This window comes from Diadema setosum, chromosome 12 (genome assembly GCF_964275005.1).
Source record: "Diadema setosum chromosome 12, eeDiaSeto1, whole genome shotgun sequence".
NCBI classification, from domain to species: Eukaryota; Metazoa; Echinodermata; class Echinoidea; order Diadematoida; family Diadematidae; genus Diadema; species Diadema setosum.
This window is the reverse complement of record NC_092696.1, coordinates 10,147,507-10,172,014: the sequence shown is the minus strand read 5'-3', so window position 1 is coordinate 10,172,014 and position 24,508 is coordinate 10,147,507. Positions and strand designations below refer to the sequence as shown.

The following is a 24,508-nucleotide window of genomic DNA, read 5'->3' as shown; positions in this document are numbered from 1 at the left end:
ATGAAGGTGGGTGTCTCGAGAGAGGGGCCGGGGTGCATTGAGCAGTATTCCTGATAAGGGGGATATACAGGGTATACGAAGAGCCTGGAAGGCACTCGAAATATTAAAGGGGGAGGGGTTCATCAGACATTTTGGCTGTCGCGCATGCGTGTGCACTCGAAAAGTCTAATAGCAAAGATAGATAATTGCGTAACTATTGGTTACACTACAGAAAAAAACGAAGAAGCAAGAATTGTGGTCATTATTACAGATGTCAATTCTTCCCTTTAATCAGAGTCGTATGAATCGGTCGACTGTGCGTACTTGGAATCAAAATTTAATACGTATATCTGTCCTACTGTTTCCAGTCCTCATTTCATTCACATATATACGAATGCGCCTGACATTTACAACTGTGACCGTGTGCTGTCACGTGTGTATATTAGTGATTGAATACTGTATGTGCTGAATCAGGTTTATTTTCTTTTAAGCCGATAATTCTGAAAAGAGTAAAACAAAGTATAATCAACATACAGGGTACGTTGCTACCCCATTATTACGTAACGTTGATTACATTTCAGGTTAGCTTAATACTATTTTACGATTTTTTTTTTTTTATATGGACCCCTCGTTAACAGCTTGGGAAGGGGTCTTTGTTCTAATGTTCTAATGTGATTATATAGAAAATACCAAAGACAATTTGATTCCTCAGTTAGAAAAGGACGTCACGCGTCAGAATAGAGAAGTAATCTTTGGATACTGCCATGAATCAGCCGGGAGACACTATCGTTCGGGTGGAGCAGGCCCCCGATTGGTATGAGCTGACGTGGACGGACGGCTACACCGGCCGCTACCCGTTCGTCTGGCTTCGGGACAACTGCCGCTGTCATGCATGTTATCACCCGAGTTCGAAAGAGCGATCGAGCTTGCTCTCTAACCTCGATGTCGATGTCCAGCCCAACAACGAGTCGCTTACTGATGGCGGAAGGAATTTCAAGGTTAGGGCCTATACATTTATTTTTCTCTTAACTCGTCCCTGTCTCATTATAATGGAGGCAAAAAGTTGGCATAATGAGTTTGAGGTTTGTTCACTCACACATAAGAACTTATTCACAGACACACACCTATAGATGCAGTGAAATAAAATCTTTATAGAATCCTATGAAAATAAAGTGGTTCTTTTAATGCGTAATGTATCATAACATAACACATAACACGTAACACATATTAATGCTTAGATAGATGAAAAAATGTTATATAAAAGGGGACAAATATGACGTTTGTTTGAATATAGCCGTATGATATACTATATTATATCATATATCTATATTAGGTATGTCTTATCATAATAAACGAAAGAATGAAATAGATAAATGAATTCATCAAGAACTCTATACTCAACAATCACGTGTTCGTGAAGGTAAGTCCAAACTATCCAAAAGAAAGACTTTGAATTCAGAAGTGTTGATAGAATAATATCAATGCTCTACTTGGTATTGCCCTGGGTTGTCGAGTTTTTGGTTTTTTTCCCCCGAAATAAATCATGTTGCATCTTTTCAATCTGATAGACATTTTTGCAATCTTGTCACTGAAGGAAATCTAATCTCGGAAATGTTGAGGATCATTATATGCCTTTGATTTTTCATTATTAGGTATTAGGACAGTTTGTTATCCGTTTACTGGCTTCTTTTTTTTGTGTGTTGTTGTTGTTATAGTTGTTGTTGTTTGTTTGTTTGTTTTTTATGGTTTCACAGTCAAGACTTTCAGTAGCCCTTTTCATTAAAACCAGTCATTTTTTTTTTCCGCAGACGATGATACACGGAAAAAGAAGACTACATACAATGCACACTTTATACAAGATTAATTTCTGTGTCTCGTATACACATAGCTCCTGCATGGTTACTAATGGATGATTCATGCAGCTCTTGAATATTCGAAATAAATCGTAAGTGATATGAAATAGTTTGCTATGTGTTTTGTCCTGATGAAAAAGGAAGGACAAAATAAAAAATTGCGAATTTGCAGAACCTTTGAGTCAAACGCTCATGCGTATAACTTATACCCCTGGCAGCTTGTAGTCTAACGCTTTCCTAAACCATGCAGTTTGAACAAGCTTATAAAGAAGAAAAATACATATTCTAATAGAATCACGCCATCTATCGATCAGCAACCAAAGAATGAAATGATCGTGGTTTAAAAATAAGTCGCATGCTAGACTATTGTATTCCATGTGGCCAAAAGCCGAATGGAATTGGCATCATATCATAGATATTTCCCTTATATTACGTAAGAACAATTGAGAAGGGGGTGGGGAAGGGTGCATCACCATTCTCCTTGTGTTACACGTCTGTACGTTGTGCCCTGTGTCCCCGTTGTTGATAGTAAATATGCAAGTCCATTTTAGGTCGCCGTCCATGTCGTATGTGTGTACCTGTATCAGCTCCTGTGTTCATCTGTCATTGTTTCTATCTCTGTCTTTATCACTACCTCCTGACATCTGTTTTATACCTCCATCTATCCGAAGCACCTCCTTAATCCTCTCTTCCGTTTCTCTTGTTAAGCGTGTAGGTATTCACTTTCTTTCTTTCTTTCCTTTCTTCCTTTAGTTTTGTTTTTGCCCCATTCCTTTCAATTGTATCCCTCTCATGTCATGTTGTTTTGCTTCTGCTGTTTTGTTCATCCTGTCTTGATGATTTTTGTGTTAAGTAGAGTATTTTTAAAGAAACTCTTTAGTGGTTAACAATATACAAGCGTTGCTTTTTATAGTGAACCTCTCAGTTCTCTTTTTCCCCCTCTAAACATAACTTTGTATTTTGTCGGTATGTATGCGTATCTCTGTTATATTTTGTTAACATATCGTTTATCTTTCGCACATTCCAATGTATTTCTGTTTAAGATATAATTCCTGATTTATTCTGTGTTATGTTTTGTTGGAAGAAAATTGAGAAGGAAAAATGAGTGAACTGAATTATTGAATTATAATATAACATATAATCATATCCATTAATGTCAAGGGTAGACTCGTTGCAATTTACATGATGCTCCGTCAGCCTAGACCATTATGTATTTTATCGTCATGATTGTAAGGCCTATGTTTGGTTAAGACATTGAATTGCGTACATTTATTTTTCTTGCTATTGTTGTTATTCTATAATCTCTCACTCCTAGGTCATTTGGCCTGATGGATGCACGAGTGATTTTCCCGCCAACTGGTTGTACCGCATGCGCTTTGAGAAGACCCAGTTTGACCCGGTCAAAGAACTGTCACCAAAGACTTGGGGATCCGAGATGGCGTATAAAGTTCCAAAATTTGACTATAAATCGGTAATATTTCGATAAACACGTTATAGGAAAATCTGTCCGCAAAAACAAAAAAACAAAAACAATACTAATACATTCTCTGTCATCCAAATGTTTGTCACACATCCGTATGACCTACATCATAATCTACAAGATTATGTCATAAGATTTTTTGAAACAATCAATTTCTAATTTTAATTAATTAATTATGCAAATTAAGCTCAAGATCATATTTTAGCCTAATTAAAAGCATTGAGAGTCTAATTTTTGATCTGTAAATCTTTTTTAGTATATTCAACAATTGTACATCACAAAAACTTCCAAAACTCATTTCAATTCTTATGTATTTTATTGTTTTCAGAATTTCTTATGTATATCCTTGTTTTTCAACTTTTGTTTTTTCTTTGTTTTTTCATTTGAAATTGTCACTGATCACTTTTCTACCATAATTAGCACAAAATTAATCAATGAAAATGATTAATTGTAAAAATAATCAGGTTTTTATGACTTTCATGACAGAGCACTGTTTTCCATAGGAAAGTACACAAAATCACAAAATTGTGCCTGTTTTGGGGCGACATTCCGTTACAAAAATGGGCGTGGCTTCGCAAAAGTATGCGCGGACGTTGCAAATTATCATCTTGCATCACAGACGTGCATCCCATTTCGATGTGTCCGATCGATATTCAGATGATGGAAGACGCGAAAGTGCTGAAGGACTGGCTGACCAGTCTGGTGGTCACTGGCCTGGCTGTCCTGGAAGGAGCACCAAAGGAGGAAGGGGTCATCGAGCAAATTGGAATGCGTGTCGGTCACCTCCGCACGACCATGTATGGGTGAGCGTGAAATTGTCTTTTTAGGTTTATTTGCTTTTCTTTTAATTTTTCTATTTGTTTCCTAGTTATCATTTAATATTCCGATGGCACTTCGTGGTGACGGAAAATCTTATAGAGGGCCTTCATGTAACGCCATATTTTGAGTTACATGTTGAAACTTCGTTAGTAAGGTGGGCAAAAGAAATGATTTTTCGTGGGGGAAAGGGTATATTTTTTGGGGAAAAGTATATTTTTGGGAAAAAAAGAAAAATTTTCCACAATGGTCAAATCGATGGGAGGCAGTTAACATTTTCACTGCGATCATGAGATAAGCTGTTTTCATTAGATAAACTGTTTTTGAAGATAAACTGTTTTTGAAGGTGTACTCTGTAAAAAAAATCGAGTGAAAATATTCACTCTTGAAGGAGTGAATACAAAAAAGAGTGAATTTAGAGTGAAATTGGAGTGAATTTCGACTGAAAATGTTCATTTTCACTCATTTTGGAGTGACCTCAGGGATCACTCGAAGATTTTGGAGTGATCCCTGACGTCACTCTAAAACGAGTGAAAATGAACATTTTCACTCGGAATTCACTCCAATTCCACTCTAAATTCACTCTTTTTTTTTTTTTGGTATTCACTCCTTCAAGAGTGCAAATTTTCACTCGATATTTTTTAGAGAGTAAATAGCTCTTGACCTTTGACTTAATGTTTTGAAGGGGGAGGATTGGAATTCTTCTGAGATCTAGAAGATAATAAGATAGATCAAGTTATTTTCCAAAATATTTTTGAAAGGCAGGGTGATAGCAACTACACAAGGTAAATCTTCAAATATTGAGTGTGTTATGAAAGAAGATTTGTCGAGTGAGTAGGAGAAGGTTCAAAATATTTAAAAAAAAAAAAAAAAAACGGAGAAAAAAAAATCCACCTAAATCTACTGGTGTGTTATGTTCAGCAATTGGGGGCTTGTCCGGGAGACGAGCCATGGGGGGCCTCTCGGGAGGGATGGAAAACATAGGCCTATTATGTTTATTGATTTGCTATAAGGCTTTCATATTATAACACAGACGAAACTGACTTCTTTTGGGGAGATTACTGGCTGTGTGGCAGGAATGTGCAAACAGGATTAAATGGATGGTATAGCTTCCAAAAGTGAAACAAAGTTGTCCCAATAAAAAGATGGACCTCACCTTTCATTAGGACTTCTTTGTTTTTGGATATCCCAGCCATTTAAAAACCAAATGTCATCGTATATTACATTGAATTCCTCGTAGAATTTATGCCCTCGATTTTTCAAACAAGAGCTTTCTCATTATGTCACAGAAAAGACAGAAACCCGAACTATATTAATTGATATAGTAAAATATTAATATCATATGATACATGTTTTCCCTCAGTCCATTCGTCCGCTCGTTATTGGCATTGTGGGCTGCGTAACTTAAGAAGCGTTTTAGGTATATATCCAGTGAAACTTGGCATAATTATGTATGAAATGAGTTGATTGAGCTGTACGGCCTACACATGCACATGCAACTTATGGGCATACACATTCAAGTCAAAATGGTCGCAGGTCAAAGTCAAATTCTAAAATGTTACTAGACGTATTTCCGTCTATTTCTGCACTGCTGAACATTACATGTATTACATGTACCAGATAGATATTCTCTACCGATGGTATTTTGGCCACGGGGTAAAGGTCAAAATCAAGTGAATACGCTAAAATATCACTTAATCTTCTCCATATCTCAAAAATAATAACTCAATTGAAAAAAATATATCATGAAAATATTCAATACATAAACAATCATATCGCTTTTCGGGAAGATTTCTCTCATGAGGTCATTGGTTAGGTCAAAATATGACCGCATGATTCTGTAATGATAGTTTCGGCCATCGGGTCAAAGGTCATATCAACGTTGTTGAAATTCAATCATTTTTCTCGTTTTTGAATACAATGTACTTTGAAAAGGATTGTCTTGAAAATTGGTCATTGTAGGCCTGTTATTGATAATGAAGATAGTATTTTTTGGGGGGGAGAAAGTTGAAGGCCATGTATCAGGGCACTATAGGATTAAATGTAAGGGTGAAATATCAAAGGTGAAGACTTAATGCTAAATTCCTCAATACCTGTGAAATTGCACAAGCTTTTGAAGATGCAGCGCATGTTTGATTTGCTAAGATTTCTCAGCTGTAAATGAAATGTTCATAAAGGTCACGATGGCCGGTATCAACCACATTGTATCTTAACAGTGAGCAGCAATTAGTAAGTTTATAGTTTAATCACGAAACTATTGAAAATATTCCAAAGTAATTGCTCTGTGAAGCAATTCTGCCATCCATGCGAAACATGGTTCAAGGAAAAAATAAAGCCTAAGTGTATTGAATTACCAGCAAAACACATTGTTGGGTTTAGCCGTCAAACATAAAATTCATGATTTCCTTATCTTGTCCATCATCACGTGAAACTGTCGTCTCCCATTGTCAATAGTAATTATGTACTGTAGACTCATTCGTAGAATAATAAAATACAGCGGAGGCATACCACTTGCTATCATAGCGATATAGTTTTCTTTTTTTTTTCTCTCTTAAAGTTATCAAAAAGCTAAAATGTTTAATTTCTGAATACTCATGAAGGAACAATAGAGACGAAATGGCACACAATTACATTACAATAACACATTGTTAAATAAAATAATGAATATCTACACAGGAAGGGATAGGGATCATTGCTATACCACCACACAACTCAACAGTTTGTTTGTTTTTGGGTGTTTTTTTTTTTTTGTTTTTTTTTTTAATCTGGCTTAGAATATACTTCTAATATACGACTATAGAGACTTGGACTTGGTCAAGTCTTTACCTCCGGTACTATATAGGGGCATGTCACGAGTAGCACAGACCACGATTTAAAAAGCTCACGAGTCATACTATCCACGAGCAAAGTTCCCTCGTGGGTTTGTTTTTCGTTGTGTCTAGCTGTTGAGTTATATAATATGAATCGTGTGCTCGTGCGTGGGTGTGTTTTGTTTAACATGTAGCTCGGGGGCCTTATTACTCGTGGGTGTCTGTCTCGTGGGATAACTAAATTACAGAATGAATGTGCCTCTTGTGTACTTCATCATTACTTTAGTCCACGGTGTTTGTTTAGTTGGATTCTCTGGTCTTCGGCCTTCAATTCAATCACAACTTAAAATCAGAGAATATTAGTATGACAACAAAATGATTCCCTTGCCTATTGAAAAACACAACGGCCTTCGCGGGGATAAAAACAGAAGAAAATCCAGTAGTTCATCATACACAAACACACAGATATTTACAGGCACAGAGACACAAACAAGCAATCTCACAGACAGACAGAAGGACAGAAAGGTCACACATTCATACATACACAGACCAGGGAGGTGACCTCCCTGCACAGACATACTTAGTACCAGACATTGCCAGAGAGTGTCCTATGTCCGACTTCAGCTGCTGCTGTAATAGCAATTGCCCTACCGCCCTCTTTCGACGGTATTGCTATTTCACCAGAGCAGATTACAAGCCAACACGAAAAGAGAGATTGTGTTGGACAGATCGTTAATCTTTGCAAGTTCTTTATAAGGTAAAAAATATATATTAATATAGATAAATGAGCCCTTCGCTATAACAGAATAAGCATACAAGTCATGTTGTGTTTCGATTGGAGAATTTAAAAAGTTACTATCATTTCAGATGAATTTTAAATCCACAGTACAATTCAAAAGTCACTGATACTGTTTCTTAATTACGAATTATTTTGTAACTTTCATTCTTACGTTGCTAAAATGAACTGAATTTCAGAATCTGAATTCAATTCAATTCAATTTTATTCAAACAAGCATATGCATGTAATTATATTGGAAAGTGGACATAATAATTATGTAAAAGACATTGAAAGGTCATGGACCCCTGTGAAGCAGGGCTTGTATCGATGGGGCCCAGTGACAAGATCATATTATTCTTACACAAATCAAGCCTTATATTATGCAAACATCTTAAAAGTTTTACACAGTCTTGACCACTCACTCACACACCTACAAGTGCTTTTCGGCAGTTTACAACTGAGCGAAAATCATAAATGTGTAAAAATGTATAGTAACAAGATTGTATAAACATCTGCGACATGGTTACAAAAACAATCAACATTTCACTTTCCAAATTCACATTTTATTAAGTATTTTCCTTTTACATGATACTTTGAAACTTGACAAAGTTGAACATGCTTTTACATTCCATTTAAATCACTCCATTATGACATCTCTATTCCTGAGTAACGTAATGATTTCAATGCATGGGTCGTCCATTGGTTGCTATATGTAACAATATTTTCTGCTTTGTGTTATAAGTATAAAAACATTAGTTCAATGTCAATCAATTATTTTCTATATAAGTAGATCTATGAATATGCAGCGTATCTTGTTGATATTTTTATTAACATAGACATAGGCCCTACAACTCATCTCAGTGGCAAGAGTAAGCTCGCTTCGGATTTCAACCCAAGCTATAAACAACAACAACAACAACTACAACAACAACAACAACAACAACAACAACTGTGACGTCATCACGTCGGTACTCTATTATTGACAACACGATAATTTTGCAGCACATCTACGAGTCCCCCTCCCAGAATGTGATTGGTCAATGCAAAACATATACATTTGACTGAGATTTGAAGAACACAATAATCTTCAAAATAGTCGCAAGAGGAAATTAATGATTATTCTCTTCCCTAATACTAACTCTCAGACACACGTTTCAAGTCCAAGCGATTGCATCAGCCAGCAGCGTTGCCTATACGAACAAGGCGCTAGGACTCCATGCCGATCTTCCAGTGTATGAATGCCCACCCTCTGTAAGTATATTGAAAGTACTCTGGCCCGAATTCACGAAGGTGGTACAATCTTGTACCACGAAAAACCATGGGGCGCCAAGTGTTGCATGGAATATTTCGTTAAGAAATCAGTCATTTCGTTATAAAATAGTCATTTCGACGATGAAATGACTGACTTCGTAACGAAATATTCGTGAATTCGGGCATTCCACTTGAGTGTGTGTGTGGAACCGCTCTAACTCGTATACCCACCCATGCATGTGTTCCATGCACGTGTTAGCAATATTGTACAAATAGTCTTTTGATTTGCATTTCCATCTGAAAACTTGTAGTTATAACCATGGCGGATTTCTCAATACACAGCCTGTTTCTGTTATTATGTTGTCAGTTTCATGCATTTGAAGTAATAGGAACAAAGTCACCTCATGTAGATAGGGCCTGACTGTTGCCGTTTGTTCACCCTGATTATATATCAATCAATTTATCTCTCTACTGGCATGATATCAACAGCGAGATTAAATCGTACAGTACTTTGCTATCATCTGTTTAAAGGCATTCTGGTCTTATCAAGTTTCTGATGATCCGTTTAACGTTACCTCAATTGAACATTGGTCCCGACTTTTATACTTTGATCATAATCCACGCGATTATTTGCAATAATGATGCACTGTAGATGACTATTGTATTTTTTCTCGTTGTTGTTGTTGTTGTTGTTGTTGTGTTGTCGATTTTTGTTCAATGGGAGCCCAATAATGAACATACTGTATGTTCCCCCATAAAAGTACAACGGGACCTTGCGCAAATATAACTTTAAAAAGAGTGAATCAATCCAAATACAATTTCAGGGCATGAAACTATAACTTATTACCCACATCATTAAAAAAAAAAAACAAGCCCTATCCGATTTGTTTCAGCAGTCAAAGAGAAATGAGGATCTTTGTAGAGCATGTCAGGAATCTCTTCTCTCCAAGTTCTCTCCAGTGTGTTCATATTATGCCGTTCTAAGATCATCCAAAGTGCTAAACGTGAAAGAAACAGACCCATGACATATACGACGATCCACATTTCTCTGTAAACCACTTAACCAAATTGAATGTTGTTGTTTTTGTTTTTGTTTTTGGTGGGTTTTTTTTTTTGACAAATATAGGTAAAATGTTATATTTTTAGACCCTGGAATAGCATTCAGACAGTTTGATGATATTGAAAGTTAACAATTCGGAAATATGATTGTATTTCCTTTTTGAGGAAATACTGTATTGGTCTATAGTCGTGGCTCCACGCCAACAATGCTTTTATTAATATGGGGGGGGGGGCTTCTCACTATTATAGTTCTTTTGATTGTGATGCATCAAGATTTCTGCCTGATCATGTCGACATGGAACAATATCAATTTGTTGCCCCTTGTTAACATCAAAGTCCTTACGCTTCATATTGTGAAAAATATATCACATCAATGATTATCGACCATGTTTCTTTCGAGAAACCCAAACATTCTTCCCACCGCATTTTCCTGACCTCACCCACCCAACAGTGATACACCAGTTTCTCTCATTATACTATCATGTGAAAAATTTAATATTAAAACATGTGGGAAATACAGTAATATTTTAGAAATATGAACATGAATGAAATGGAATTATACGATACATTATCAATTTTCTTACATCTCTCATATCTTTATCAGATAGTTATTCATATCTACTTGAGATTACCTGCTTATGGGGAGGGGGGGGGAATAAAATTCCTGATTTTTCAGTCCTCACCTTATTATCACACCTGCCTATAGGTCCAGATGCTACACTGCATCAAACAAGTCGAGACAATAGGCGGGGAGAGCCAATTTGCAGATGCCATGAAAGTCGCAGAGGACCTTAAACTGTCTGACCCGGATGTATACCACACTCTCACGACCCTTAAGGTGGACTTCCGGTTGAGGGGAACGGACTACATTTCGTTCCACTATCAGTGTGCCAAGCCTGTTATACAGTAAGTTTCAGTTTCGCTTTAACCTCAGCAGGTTGCTCTGATGATTACAATTCATTATGCCGGAGGTTGGTTAATCGGAAAATGAAAAAAAAAAAACCTTTTTTTAAAGGTTCGTTGGCACTATCCCTTTGTTGAGATTCGGTTTACAGGGATTCACCCAACTTGATTACCAGACCCCATTGTAGGCTTATATAGTATATCTATATGTAGGGAGGGGCCGAATGGGGGCGGAGAATGAGAGAGAGAGAAATATGGAGAAGGGCGAGATGATGTGAAGACGGTGTGGGTGTGTATGTGTGTCTATGATGGAGATGGTTATACGGCACGTGGGTTCGGGTGGGAGGTCGTGCAGTCAATGAAGACAAACACTAGACAGGAGTCCTGTGAACAGCAAGCAGAGAGGTCATTTTTATTGACTCATAATAAAGTCACAACACAATTACAGCTCCCAAAATGTACTTCAGGAGAACTCTTGAAACACTATGTGCACATCATCAAGTCCACACATGTTTAACACCAAAACAACTCATTCATTATAACACACAGATACCAAGTGAATTATTGTCTCTATAGCTATATAAATCCACCATGGAGTATCAATAATAGTATCATAACTAGTGAAAGCATCAGCCATATAATCAGCTGTATGTGGCATAACTCTCTCTCTCTCTCTATTATTTCACATATCATGACTGTTAAAAAACATTTATAATACATCAAACAGACTGTAAATGGCTGGGTACAAATGTTGTGGAACCATCTGATACAATGTTGTAATGTTGTTACAATGTCTGCTTTTTGAGACTTATGAGTTGCAACACTGTGATGTCTATTCACATAAAGGGCTCACTCTTTGGAATGAAATCATACTCTCCACACTTCATGATAAGCAGCCAGTGTCATGTCCACTCTGTTAGTGTAATGTCAGACCCCATATAGTAGGATAAAGGCGTTTTACATGTATGACTACCAGTCCTTGCATATACAAATACAATACATATCTTATTCATCATTATTATGTGAAGAGAATTATTGTTTTAGAGTCCAGCGAAGATCCGACTCAAACTATGCTATTTTGTTTGAATGATAATAAAAACAAATGAGACAGCAGTTCTCTCTTCAATGATTTGAATTGCTGAACAGTTTACCAGAGCCTGAATGCATCCTATTATTAACACTTCCACATAACCCTTCTATAAGATCATCTTTGCTCTTAGATAAAAGTCACGCAATATCATATGGATAAATCCTCTCTTCCACCAACCATTCCTAACATCTACAGATCACTTCATCACAGTCAAATCACCTATCCCTACTCAAAACAATTACAATCACACATCTGATCCATATAGGTCCCACTACATCAAATCTAGAATGTCAGCAAGATAAGATGGGGGTATAATAATGCTGAAAAATTACATTATACCAAACTACTGCGGATCTTACAACTTTAGATCACAGGGTACACCAACTATGAAAAACAAATGCAAATCTACACAATGTCTCAGCATGACAAACCTTAAATGATGGTAACGGCAGTGCAATACACCTGTATTCTTAAGTCCTCCATTGTGTGTGTCAAAACTATTATGATCGATACTCGGGTGACTTCTTAAATCTCTTGCTAGACGACACACCTACAAGATACCCTAGTCCCTATCAATACAGAATCTTACTCTATTAGGGGAAATAAAATGAATAATATTCCCTCTTACAACCTCAGTGGTATTACATCATAAACCCACAACACTGTACCTACACTGTACATCTCTGACTCTATCTCTAAACTCTTCCACCTTAGATGCATTACCAAAATGTAATATAGGTAAATAGCTTCCATCAAAAACCATCAACTCAGCATCTTATCACACTATTATAGGCACCCCATACTACACAGCACCATGTAATACCAGAGTACACAGATCACGCTAAACGCCCTATACTGTTACACAGCGCTACATAATACACTGTTCAGTACCGTAATTAGTCACGTACACAAACCTACGCAGGCCTGCAGCCCTTGCATTGTACTACTGCACTACGAATACATTGTGCGCACAAGACTACGGCAGCCGCAATTAACTACACACACGTACACACAACATACGTCCGTAGACTGACTTAACACAGGTACGTACATACATAAGTTACCGTGCATTCAGTGCCACTGAACAAAACCACCATCAACCAGAGACAAATAGAATGGCTTCATGTAAATCCTGACAAACACTCTCACTCCACATAATATGCCTGTTTGGCCCTTAAAACTCTTCATATCAATTACCAATACTGATAATACAGCACCGTAACATATAAGCACTGAAATTCTTGAGTAATTTGTGACGTTCTCATTTCCATCAACTCACCTGTGAACAGCAAGCAGAGAGGTGCCTGCCACATGGGGGCGCCCCTCTGTTGCTGATGTCTCTACATACTCTAGTAATTAGTACATCCCCACAACTCTTCCCCGCTTAGAGGTCATCGTCCCTGATGACCATTTTATGTAAGTATATATGTACGTACACATACATGTACTTTATGGGATAACTATGGATGCGAAGTTACTCCACTTGTAAGCCTTAGTACCTCACATATTTAACACTTCAAGAAACAATGCTGTTTCCTTCAATATAGGAACATTGTTAAACCAACAGAACATAAGCTAAATGCTTTAACCTCGGGCTTTCACAATAACTACTTTATGTATACCACTGTGATCCTGTAATTTGAATGCACACAAATTTGCATTCATAAGTCCTAACCATACTCTGGACTTCAGCAGCCACAACAAAATTCATGAATAGCAAATGCAATAACTACGCATTAAAACAATAGCCAATGTAACGTTATCCAAACTGGATAAACTTCAAAAACGAATAAAACTTCTTAGGGAGATCAACTCCTCCCAAAACATACGACTGCGCACCACGGTGAGCTCCCTGCTTCACTTCCCCGCAAGCTCAGATCACGTGGGAAGTGTCCATTCCTTCCAAACAGGAGGCTTGCTAACAGCACAGCGCTTACACTTGGCACACCATTGTTTCACCGACTCCTCCATCCCATGCCAGCAGAACCGGTCTCCAACCAGCCGATAGGTACGTCTGAACCCGAAATGCCCTGCCTCGTCATGAAACCGGGTGATAGCCTCCTCTTGAATGCTCTGCGGGGCAATGACCTGCAGGTGCTCTGTACCATCGTTCGGGCGGCGCCTCCTCCGCAAAAGAACACCATTCCGGATGAACAGCCTCTTCCAGTCTCGCAGGAGAGCCAGACTTCCCGGTAAACAACTGCCCTTCTCCTCACGCGAGGGTGGTGTACCCCTTGACACAAAGGAGCGCACTTGATTGACAAGATCATCCCTCTCTTGAGCCTCCTGCAGATACTCAGCTGAGAACCCAGGCATGCACGCTTCTCCACCTAGACGTCTCTCCTCACTGCAGGTACTCAAAACAACTGGTATATCTGTTCCTTGAGAAACTAAGTCGAACTGGGCACGGATTGTGTCACTACTCACAATCATCTGTCCTTCTTCCTCAGGAGGATCCAGACGGGACAGGGCATCGGGGGCTTGGTTCTGCTTACCGGGCCTGTGTCTCTGCCTGTTTGGTGGTGTACCACCAGTCTCTGTGCGATGAGTGATACGGTCAGGGTAACCAAAGTCCATGTCACCATGAGAAAAGGCATCATGATGCTTTTCAAGAAGGTCTCTTTGGTTGTTTGCCTTATCCTGATCCTCCGTCTGTCGGGTATGAATAGCTTGTAGTGCCTCTTGCCATACTGGATCTGGGGTGGGCCAGAGTATCTTGTTCATGTGTTCCTGCCCGACACCTACTAACTGACTCCACACCTCCTGCAGTACGTTCATCCCTAGTATCCCTTGCATGGAACTCTGACCACGCCTCATGGCCATGTCTTCTTTCAACACCAAGACAATCCTGGCTGCGATCGGATGTCCCAAGACCTTGACATCGACCTCAAAACACCCCACATATGGGATATCATCCCCACTTGCTGAGACCAAGGAGAAGGACACTGGGACATCCTTCATCTGAATACCCGCCGGTTCTAACTTTTCTCTGAAGTACGTCTCTCCTATGGTAGTTACTTGGGAGCCGGGATCCAGGAGACAGGGCACGGTGACACCCCCAAACTCAACGTCAACAGAATAGCACTCTCCAATGGCCCTGGACACGAACCCGTCATCTCCTCTAGTACCGTTGGGGACCACCTCCACCTCTGACATACGTCCGACTAGGGCACCTGATCCATGTGGTCCTGTGGAGGGACTCCCTTGTCTGGTGGTTCCACCACCTGTACGATCTGGTGGACTCACATTCTTCTGGGAATTTGGGGTATGGGATGCCTGGGGGGCTTCCTGTCTACTGGAATCGGGTTGATGTCTAGGCATGTCTTGCCTTTGTGAACTTCCCCTCTGCTCTACAAAATCAGGATGGCCCCGATTCCCATCTGGTCCTCCCTGGAGGTATGTCATTCCTGTTCTTGGGGGAAAATCCTGGCCTCTACCGTCTCTGCCATTAGTCCAATGTGGATTGGGAGAGTAATTCCTGTTCCTGTACAACTCGTTGAAATGAGGCGCACCAGGCTGTGGAAATCCATGCTGCCAACTCTGATCAGCAGGCCAAAACTGTGTTCCACCATAGTCTCTACTGGGACAGTCTCTCGCAAAGTGTCCAAAGTTCCCACATGAAAAGCAGGCACCTCTTTGCCGACTCACACGAGGGTTCCACGTTCGCGCGGCTGGTGGTGCCAAGGGGGCCGTAGGCATCGCATCTCGGACGGCTTGTACTATCTTGTCACCCATCTCCTGAATTGTCAAGAGGACGTCTGATGGTTGAGCTGGGTGTTCCCCCTGCCGAGCCCGCACAGCAGCCTGGCGTGCACCCTCGTGGCCTTGTGTGCGACTCTCCTCTTGCCCTGACCTACGGATGGCAAACTCACGTAAGACCCTGAAGTTTGTGTTACCATCCCGCTCATACCGATCCCTGCAAGCACTTCGCAGGACAGGGTCCTCTAATCCTTCAATGAACTGTTCGACTAAGATCCCGTTGGGGTCAGCGTACAGCTTGGCCTCACGACCACACAAATTGTTGAACCTCCGTTCTAGATCTACCGCAAAATCACGAAGTGGTTCCCCTCTCCTCTGCTTTCGCTCCAGAAAAAGCCGCTGCAGCTCACCCAGATTTTGCACACCTGCGTACGAATCCCTCAGAAATTGCAATATTTCCTCCGCTTGCTTCCCCTCTTTGATCAGGGCCCTCACCTCCATCTTTGGCACTCCTCGAATGTAGTCTAGCAAGTAGGAAGCCCGTTCCTCCTCCGGTACCCCATAGCGGGAAAAGGCTGACTTCATGCCGGAAATAAACTCCTCTGCATCTCCTGCCTTCCCATCGAACACTGGTATTTTCCTCTCGGGCGCCATCATCAGTTTGGGGGGCCTCATCGTCAGTTCCCTGATCTGCGTCTTCAGGTCTGACAGCTCCTGGTTCACGTCATTTTGCTCTGCCGCTGGAGTGGAGGGCGAGTACACAACCCTGTCGTCCCAACCATCAGGTGGTGGCCGGATATGTCCCTGTATGGCAACTGTCCTTCTCTTTCTTCCATCCTCTGCCATGTAGACCAGGCCATTTGCACGAGGATGTACCGCTTGTAGCACTTCCAGCAAGAGATGACCTTCCTTCTCCAAAGGATATTCTGTGACATCCCCTGGGCTGTCTTCAATCTGTAAAAATAACATCTTTGCCATATCCTGAATATATATCAATGTATCACAAATATCCCAAGCCAGACAGCTTTCACTTAAACCATATGCTCACAAGTTAAAACAATGCAAGCAATATGTCTCAAATATCCACTCACATTGCAAAGAAAAAAATTACTAAGGCATCAGTGTGTACGAAGGAATACACCTCGGAAACACTATTGAAGTCAGCATATACAAATAAATGCCAAATATCTCTGAAATACAACTGAAGCTCTCAAAAGATTATACAGTCCTATCTGAGAAGGGTCAGTAATAAAGGAAACCAGCTCTATAACCAAATCCTACTGAGTGGTGTCCAACATTAACACTCCACTGAATGGAAAGGACACTAATAATACACCTTGAAAGAGATGTTCCAATACACTTATATCACTGGTTGCATTTAAATACAGGCACAAATACCCACATCAAAGCAGTACAACACTACCTCGTGACCTACAGCAGTAATACACAATGTATTAAAAAAATAGCAAACCTGCCCAAAACATGACAGGTCTAACTTCAATAGCCCTTCACAGTATAATCACTACAGTCAGTCCCACATTCATAAAAAATCCCCTGTGTATACTCGCAGTGTCTGCAATACTCTGTACACTCCGTATCAATACCGTACCAAATAGTTTAAATCTCAGGACTGACACTTCAAAGCTGAATCCATCGACCAATTACCTATTTACCCTTGCCCTTAAATCCGGTAATAACTCTATCCACACATGATAGGGCAAAATTGTATGTAAATCACACAAAAACGTCTACTAGCTCAGCAGGTCACATCAACCTCAAATCACACCATGTCCCTTCTCCATGAAAGGTGGTAAAAACTACCTAAACAGGCTATCTACCAGTCCAAACAGGGATAATATCAATTACATCAGCCCTTCTAGTATCTAATAATGTCGGACTGCACCAGTTCAAATTCACATCCGTCTACTCGAAATCGCCTGTCTGCCGCTACTTCATCCACTGCAGCTGAACTTCGAGTCCTCTACATCACCACCTCGGATCGTCATCAGCAAACAGTCCTGCAGCTACCTGGAACCATCTCCTATCCATCTCTGGATCCCCTTCACCACCAGTTCTTCCTGTCTGCCCGTCCTAGACGCCTAGGAGCACATCACCACCTAATCTTCAGGAAGGACCCCGATGCACTGGAACTCCCCCTATATGTCCTATACTTCCCGCTGCATCTTTCACTAAGCCGTCTAGGAGCATCCAGGCCGCATTAACTCAGCCCAAGTCCTCTCAGTGTAGTGACTTCCAACTATGCTGTATCCTCCCATCCCATCCTCGTCGCCAGTTGTAGGGAGGGGCCGAATGGGGGCCGAATGATGAGAGAGAGATATGGAGAAGGGCGAGATGATGTGAAGACGGTGTGTGTGTGTGTGTCTATGATGGAGATGGGTTTACGGCACGTGGGTTCGGGTGGGAGGTCGTGCAGTCAATGAAGACAAACACTAGACAGGAGTCCTGTGAACAGCAAGCAGAGAGGTCATTTTTATTGACTCATAATAAAGTCACAACACAATTACAGCTCCCAAAATGTACTTCAGGAGAACTCTTGAAACACTATGTGCACATCATCAAGTCCACACATGTTTAACACCAAAACAACTCATTCATTATAACACACAGATACCAAGTGAATTATTGTCTCTATAGCTATATAAATCCACCATGGAGTATCAATAATAGTATCATAACTAGTGAAAGCATCAGCCATATAATCAGCTGTATGTGGCATAACTCTCTCTCTCTCTCTATTATTTCACATATCATGACTGTTAAAAAACATTTATAATACATCAAACAGACTGTAAATGGCTGGGTACAAATGTTGTGGAACCATCTGATACAATGTTGTAATGTTGTTACAATGTCTGCTTTTTGAGACTTATGAGTTGCAACACTGTGATGTCTATTCACATAAAGGGCTCACTCTTTGGAATGAAATCATACTCTCCACACTTCATGATAAGCAGCCAGTGTCATGTCCACTCTGTTAGTGTAATGTCAGACCCCATATAGTAGGATAAAGGCGTTTTACATGTATGACTACCAGTCCTTGCATATACAAATACAATACATATCTTATTCATCATTATTATGTGAAGAGAATTATTGTTTTAGAGTCCAGCGAAGATCCGACTCAAACTATGCTATTTTGTTTGAATGATAATAAAAACAAATGAGACAGCAGTTCTCTCTTCAATGATTTGAATTGCTGAACAGTTTACCAGAGCCTGAATGCATCCTATTATTAACACTTCCACATAACCCTTCTATAAGATCATCTTTGCTCTTAGATAAAAGTCACGCAATATCATATGGATAAATCCTCTCTTCCACCAACCATTCCTAACATCTACAGATCACTTCATCACAGTCAAATCACCTATCCCTACTCAAAACAATTACAATCACACATCTGATCCATATAGGTCCCACTACATCAAATCTAGAATGTCAGCAAGATAAGATGGGGGTATAATAATGCTGAAAAATTACATTATACCAAACTACTGCGGATCTTACAACTTTAGATCACAGGGTACACCAACTATGAAAAACAAATGCAAATCTACACAATGTCTCAGCATGACAAACCTTAAATGATGGTAACGGCAGTGCAATACACCTGTATTCTTAAGTCCTCCATTGTGTGTGTCAAAACTATTATGATCGATACTCGGGTGACTTCTTAAATCTCTTGCTAGACGACACACCTACAAGATACCCTAGTCCCTATCAATACAGAATCTTACTCTATTAGGGGAAATAAAATGAATAATATTCCCTCTTACAACCTCAGTGGTATTACATCATAAACCCACAACACTGTACCTACACTGTACATCTCTGACTCTATCTCTAAACTCTTCCACCTTAGATGCATTACCAAAATGTAATATAGGTAAATAGCTTCCATCAAAAACCATCAACTCAGCATCTTATCACACTATTATAGGCACCCCATACTACACAGCACCATGTAATACCAGAGTACACAGATCACGCTAAACGCCCTATACTGTTACACAGCGCTACATAATACACTGTTCAGTACCGTAATTAGTCACGTACACAAACCTACGCAGGCCTGCAGCCCTTGCATTGTACTACTGCACTACGAATACATTGTGCGCACAAGACTACGGCAGCCGCAATTAACTACACACACGTACACACAACATACGTCCGTAGACTGACTTAACACAGGTACGTACATACATAAGTTACCGTGCATTCAGTGCCACTGAACAAAACCACCATCAACCAGAGACAAATAGAATGGCTTCATGTAAATCCTGACAAACACTCTCACTCCACATAATATGCCTGTTTGGCCCTTAAAACTCTTCATATCAATTACCAATACTGATAATACAGCACCGTAACATATAAGCACTGAAATTCTTGAGTAATTTGTGACGTTCTCATTTCCATCAACTCACCTGTGAACAGCAAGCAGAGAGGTGCCTGCCACATGGGGGCGCCCCTCTGTTGCTGATGTCTCTACATACTCTAGTAATTAGTACATCCCCACATATACAATACAATAACGTACAGATTGTTAAAGGTCTTGTTACAATATAAAATGAAAAGTTGTTGCAGAATTGGAACGTTGAAACATTAGCAAATGGCGTTGTGTGATGCAACCGTATTAAACACATGTACACGAACCCAATGACGTCATCGCCGAATATATCTCAGACTTTGATAGCACACATGTTTATTATATTTTCTTTTCTTTTTTTTTTTTTTTTTGGCTTCATATAAATCGTTAGTTGAGCAATGCACTCATAAAAGATTAATTGATAGGCAAAACTTTGTACAGATGAAACCGTTTGATACCGTCTTTGTAGTCACAGACGAAGGGCATGATTTCGCTTTTTATGTTTTTTTGTTTTTTTGTTTTTGTTTTTTTAATATGCTAAGAGCGAGCCAAGAGGTTCAGGTTCAGGTTCAAAGTCAATCAGATTCAAAGCATCAATGTCAACCTCTAGGCTACCTTTAACTGCCTTATGAACCTGGGCCGCCGTCAGCGAATATTATTGATGGGCATTGACTACCTGACCGGGGATTGACCTTTTACGTGTACACGCCGGGCGCACGGCATCTCAGATTAGTTTCCAATACAAGTTCCATCCACCATTACCCCTAACAAATAACAATATTGTCATTGCTCTGCACCGTGTGGAATCTATATGACCAGAAAATTGTTAGACCCTACATCTTACACATTGGTGGATTGGTCTCGATGATTCACCCCTGCCATTTAAAGTGATTGATGTTTATAGTTTCCAGATAATACCACTCTCCCAGCCGAGTCAGGGACGGTGCAATGATTAATTATATTCTGTAAAGCAAAAGTGAAGCGACTTTTGAGGTGTTTGTTGTTGTTGTTAGTGGTGTTGTTGTTGCGGGAGTTGCTAGAAAAAGGGAGGAGGTTGATACAAAGCCACCCACGAAAAATACCCAAAGACTCTCTCCTGCATTTTTCTCCACGCATACAGACTAGATGAAAATGAGAATTTCAAGTACCTGAGCCATAATGACCCTGAGAGGGCGCCCTATATCAGTTGTCCAGTGGAGGACGTGAAGCAATTCTACCGCAGCTTGAAGCTATTCGTGAACAAGGTGCATTCCAAGGAGAATATGATCGAATTCAAACTGCGAGAAGGTAAATCTAGCTAAACGTCTTGTAGATGAACCTGGCAACCGTTGGTCAAAAAACCGCACTATATTATTGTTGTCGTTGTTTTTTTTCTAACTCCAAGTACAATTTTACCTCAGCAAGTGGCTTTCATTTTTTCGGCATCAGGAATGTCATGAACTCGCCGATACCAAGTTTTAGAATTTTGTAGTTATTGTGGCTAATACTTGTATCCTTTCCTGTCTTCAATACCTTGCAACTTTTATAGGGACAATGATTTTTTTATCATTTCTCTCACCTTGTTTGAGACAGATCGATGTTATGATGTTTAAAAATTAGATTCCTTATATTACACCAGGCATTTGAAAATGATCCATTTGCAATGGATATTTCCGAGATATTTCCGCGTGGAGACATGCTGTGCAGAGTAATATTTTTCCGCGTCACGTTTACGTTGCATTTCTCGTCCTCAATTCGTCTCACCTAGTCACGTCTTATAATGATCTGCGCTTCGACTGTGCTACATTAAAGGGAAATTATGGTGGGGATGAGAATTGGGCTTTTAACTTTTTGCCAGATACCAAAAAAAAAACAAAAAAAACACACACACACACACACTTATGAAATAGTACAAAGCATAACATTTTAAGAGGAATTCAAAGTTTATTTGATGAAAATCGGGTTTGGCATGACTGAAACATCCGAAAACAAAGTAGAACAAAGCGATCGTAAAAAAGTGTGGGTCCCACACTTATTAGAATCGCTCTGTTTTGGATATCTCAGCCATTTCAAAACCAATTTTCATCAAATAAAAGTTGAATTCCTCATGAAATTACATGCTCTTTAATATTTCATAAGAGGTTTTTCATTATCTCACCAAAACAAAAAGTTAGAAACCTGAAATTAGGTCTCAAGCAAAACTATGCCATCCCTTTAACAGTCTGTTTGTTTGTCTGTGTCTACTTCTTTGTTTTGCCGCCAAATTTCCATCAGGTGACGTGGTGACGTTCAACAACAATCGGGTGATGCACGGCCGGAGCAGCTTCAAGATGATGCAGGATGCCGCAGAAAACGGGAAGAAGGCTCGGCATCTGGAGGGCGGATATCTGAACTGGGACGCTATCTACTCGAGGATCCGTTTGCTAGAAGAAGAACTCAATGGCATGGTTATCCTCTAGAGGACCATCCCTGTAACCCACCTTTAACAGCACACCCCTCACTTCCAACTATCATAACTTTTCAAAGAATGATGCTCCTGCTTTGAAAGTTGGTATTAGCGATGTTAGCCATGGATAGAATGTGCAGATAGAGTATGCACAATTTCAGCTTATAATATAATATCTTGATATAGGTTGCTAAGGAGTACATTTTTATTCCATTCATCGCGCAGAGCATTACTTGAATAGACTTGAATAGACGTTAAGCTTCAGATTCTCTTTTACCAGTATCAGTGTGTGCTTTCTTTCTATCATTCTTATAGGTTATGAGAGTCCATTTGTATTGAGTAAATATTCATTTTAATTTCTAGAAGTTGGCTTTCTCAGAATCGGTCCTCCACTGAAATTCCATGTCTGGCGATGTTTTGGTGGTTTTCTGAAGCAGGGTATGCTAATATATTGTATTCACATTGCGTAATTTAACGGTGTATTAATCGCACCAAATTGACCGCATCCCTCTCTTCAGCCGTCGGGGGAAAATACCCCGCCGACGAGAGCTAATATTGCCATGCAATGGGCGGGGATACTGCCGACATGTTGGTTGAATTGAGCGAAATGTTTTTTTTTTTTTTTTTTTTTTTTTTTTTTTTGGGGGGGGGGGGGAGAGACGCGTTGATTTTTTGCCATAAAAAAAATGAAATAATATATACAGTAGAATGCCCAACGAAAGGGAAATTATTTCACCAACATTCGAATATTGAACATTGAATATATCGTCTTAACAGTATAAGCAGACATCATCCTCATAATCATCACGTGGAAACGATGTTAAATGTTAAGAGATTCTGTCATGACTAAGATTGATGGGGATCTCAAGATTAAATAGTATTTATTCGTGAACAGAATGGTCAAAAAAAAGTCCTGTAGCCAACACTGGCCGATCCAATGGTATAGCAGTTTGCATAAGGTTATCGTGACGGTTATTATACATTTGGAAATGTTGTGATGCAGCTCAGCAAAGAATACCACTGACGATACCGTTTTGTAAGGTATAATAGGGAGCTTTAGATTTTCGCGACGGGGACGTTCAGAGGAAAACAAAAACAAAACATGTTCTGAGCATGCGCAAAAACGGGCGTCAAGTCGATCTTGCGTCGTCTGAGTTTTTCACTACGCGTTCTGGGCTATTTTTACGTCCGCTCAATTCACGATGTAGAGAGCTACTGTAACATTCATGCACTCATCATGGGAGCGCCATTCTATTTTTTATACGTTGCGTCTCAGCGTAATCCAACGCTACTTTTCAGCACGACGTAGGGATAGACTGAGGTGAACGTCCACCGCGGCTCCAATCGTCGTCTCAAACGTCCGCGCCGCAAATCTAAAGCTCCTTACTATTATTGTGAAAAGGGCCAATTGGATGTGACTAAATTGCTACATAATATAACCGCTAGTCTCACCTGCAGAGAAATTTCGTGCCACCTCATGACGTAGTCTGGATAGAAGTGACCGATGATTGTAGTTATTTTCTTTACTAGTCACTCTGGTTTATGTGAGGTTTGCTACAGCTTCTCACCACACGAACGACAGAATTAAAAGTGTTTCAGAACGCCGTACTAAATAAGGCTTTTTAGCTCAGTCGGTATGAGGTCCAGTCTACAGGAAGTCACTGCATTGGTCTCGGGTTCGAATCCTGGCGGAATCCAATTTTTTTTTTCTCTCTCTCATTCTCATCCATTTTTTCCCGAACGTTATGCAAAGCTGCATTCGTCCTCTATAGGTCGTTAAAACAAACAAACATGCAAAGTCATCTGAATGTATAGGAGTGTGTATTCTTTTATCCCGGTGTTAACTCATTTCCAAAGGTAGGCCTATGGTATACTGTAGTATTTCCCAATAAAGTGCATGTATTACATTGGATCTGACTGGCTAGTAAAAGATTATGGTAAATCAACCAGTATAATATACTACATTGTATCATCA

General features: G+C 39.8%; 1 pseudogene; it reads left to right on the top strand.

Annotated features, from left to right (window-relative positions):
- Positions 1-22,546, top strand: LOC140236350 (gamma-butyrobetaine dioxygenase-like; annotated as a pseudogene).
- Positions 22,547-24,508: the final 1,962 nt, after the last annotated feature.